Source organism: Dreissena polymorpha, chromosome 6 (assembly GCF_020536995.1).
Source record: "Dreissena polymorpha isolate Duluth1 chromosome 6, UMN_Dpol_1.0, whole genome shotgun sequence".
Taxonomy (NCBI): domain Eukaryota; kingdom Metazoa; phylum Mollusca; class Bivalvia; order Myida; family Dreissenidae; genus Dreissena; species Dreissena polymorpha.
Genome location: NC_068360.1, coordinates 91,778,613 through 91,781,631, shown reverse-complemented (window position 1 = coordinate 91,781,631; position 3,019 = coordinate 91,778,613). Strand labels below are relative to the sequence as shown.

The following is a 3,019-nucleotide window of genomic DNA, read 5'->3' as shown; positions in this document are numbered from 1 at the left end:
TTTCTATCGTGATTTATAATATATTTATATTATTGCTATGTATTGTGTGTTTTTTTTTTAACAAAGTTGTGTTTCTGCTTATTATTAAATTTATTGTTTTCATAATATAGTAGTTAGGTTTTTAACCTGTACTTAAACCGTCTAGTAAGACAAGACAGAGATATTCTAGAAGATTGGTTGGAAATCAGTTCGCGATTTGAGTGCGGATGCGATGGTGTAATAGGTCCATATACGCATAAATGAGCCTTGTTCTGAGAAAACTGGGCTTAATGCATGTGCGTAAAGTGTAATCCCAGATTAGCATGTGCAGTCCGTCTAAACTTGATTTTCGTTAAGGAGGGACTTGAAACTAAAAATACCACAAAAGCGGAAGGTGTCGTCCCTGATAAGTCTGTGAGGACTGCACAGGCTAATCTGGGACGACACTTTACGCACATGCATTTTGCCCAGTTTTCTCAGAATGCGACTCAAATAGACATCGAAATGATAATGTGAAATATTCAGGCATAAAATATTGCTATATGCCATCAAAAGATAAAATCGCCGTTTTCGTCACACCGATTGAATTTTATTTTCTATATTTAAAAGCTATTTATAATTTAAAAGGTACATTACTTCGTGACTATATTATTAATGACCGATGTGTTTTTTTTTCTTTCAAGAGAGGTCACGATATAAACTGAATGTTCCGATTGTGTTAAGTCCCCATCGTGTTATCGTTTTAATTGAATTTGGAATTTTTTTACTTCTTGACAATTGATTACGTATTAAAGTTAAATTAACTTACAGGTTAGGGGCATATCCAATACATTTTCCCCAAATATTTCCATTTATAAACACGTTTCAATATTCCTACTGTTTACACACGTTTAACTAGTAACTCTAATGCTTTAGAAAGATTTAATCGTTCAAAAACAGTAATGCGCAAAAAAATATATGTTACACGGTTTCAGTGGTATTCGCAATTAAATCTACGTTAATTAAAACTTCGTAACTCTATGAACAATTCTATGAATTCTACAAATCAACCAAACTTTCAGCACTGTATGGCGAATTAGTACGATACCCCATATCTGTCATACGAAAATTACACATATTTAAATATTTGTTTAAAATAATATCATTTACAAATGATAGTCTCATAAAAATAACATATACATTATTGTTCAATGACGCAAAATAAAACATAACGAACGACAGCAGAAATTGGGCTTATCAAATAAAATCAATACTAGAGCATCTAGCTTTAACTTATGTTTGGACTGAACATGAAATCCTTACAGAAAAAACTGAAAAAAACATACACTTACAATCTAATCAAACAACGTTTATTTGATCATTATAAACAACACTAGTACAGTGAAATCAATAACTCGTCAAAACTAAATACATACTAGTATTGCCATATCAAGAATACGTTTAATACAGAACAATATCTGGACATCATTACAACAAAACAATTTAAAATAGCACTGACTCAATTCCGACTATCATCACACAGATAAGAAAGAGAACGCGGTCGATACCACAATATTGCTCGGGATAACAGAAAATGTATCATCACACAGATAAGAAATAGAACGAGGTCGATACCACAATATTGCTCGCGATAACAGAAAATGTATCATCACACAGATAAGAAATAGAACGAGGTCGATATCACAATATTGCTCGCGATAACAGAAAATGTATCATCACACAGATAAGAAATAGAACGAGGTCGATACCACAATATTGCTCGCGATAACAGAAAATGTATCATCACACAGATAAGAAATAGAACGAGGTCGATATCACAATACTGCTCGCGATAACAGAAAATGTATCATCACACAGATAAGAAATAGAACGAGGTCGATACCACAATATTGCTCGCGATAACAGAAAATGTATCATCACACAGATAAGAAATAGAACGAGGTCGATAATACAATATTGCTCGCGATAACAGAAAATGTATCATCACACAGATAAGAAACAGAACGAGGTCGATACCACAATATTGCTCGCGATAACAGAAAATGTATCATCACACAGATAAGAAATAGAACGAGGTCGATACCACAATATTGCTCGCGATAACAGAAAATGTATTATCACACAGATAAGAAATAGAACGAGGTCGATACCACAATATCGCTCGCGATAACAGAAAATGTAAATTGTATAATCTTAATGTCGTAGAAAGTGAATACCATTAACATTGCCCAATATACAACGATATTAGAAAAAATATAATTAAAGTCATATTATCAAACATACATTACATTAAATAAGTTTGATATGTTAATGAAGACACAAAATCAAAAAGAAATAATTTATCTTTCGAAATTTATATATAAAGCGAATTGTTAAAGGAACAATTTAAAAACAGATTAATTCATCTTAGTATAATATTTTCTTATATTTTGACGTATATCAGTGTATTCTTTGTTTCATTATTAAAGTCACGTTCTGAGAAAACTGTGCATAATGCATGTGCGTAAAGTGTCGTCCCAGATTAGCCTGTGCAGTCCGCACACGCTATTCAAGGACGACACGTTCGGCTTTAATTAAATTTTCGTATAAATGAAGTCTCTTCTTAGCAAAAATCCAATTTAGGCGGAAAGTGTCGTCCCTGATTAGCCTATGCGGACTTCACAGGCTAATCTGGGACGACACTTTACGAACTTGCATTATGCACAGTTTTCTCAGAACGCGACACATTTTATTAGCAACTCTCATATCAATGTTAAAGGAACATATCATATGTTACGAATCAGTTAATTCTTTGTTAATTTCTACCATTGCCTAATTTTTGTTTTACTATCATCCATTTCACAACACTTGTTTTTTTTAAATTGGCTAAACAGCAATTGTTACACTCAAAAGCTAATAAATGTTGTTGGTGCTGTTGTATTTTGTTTTCAGGAGTGTCAATGGATGATATCAATAAAATGATAATTAGTGACCTTAATAGAGTACCTAATGTTTGACAAATATTATTCTGCAAACCGTTACCTCTATTATACATGCGTAA

At 32.4% G+C, this 3,019-nt stretch overlaps 1 long non-coding RNA gene across 1 annotated transcript; it reads left to right on the top strand.

The window, feature by feature from the left end:
• Window positions 1-1,560: 1,560 nt before the first annotated feature.
• Window positions 1,561-2,397, top strand: LOC127833400 (uncharacterized). The gene is made up of 4 exons (XR_008027398.1): window positions 1,561-1,786; window positions 1,854-1,920; window positions 1,988-2,054; window positions 2,122-2,397. It is a non-coding gene; the product is annotated as an uncharacterized LOC127833400 (long non-coding RNA).
• The last annotated feature ends 622 nt before the right edge of the window (window positions 2,398-3,019 follow it).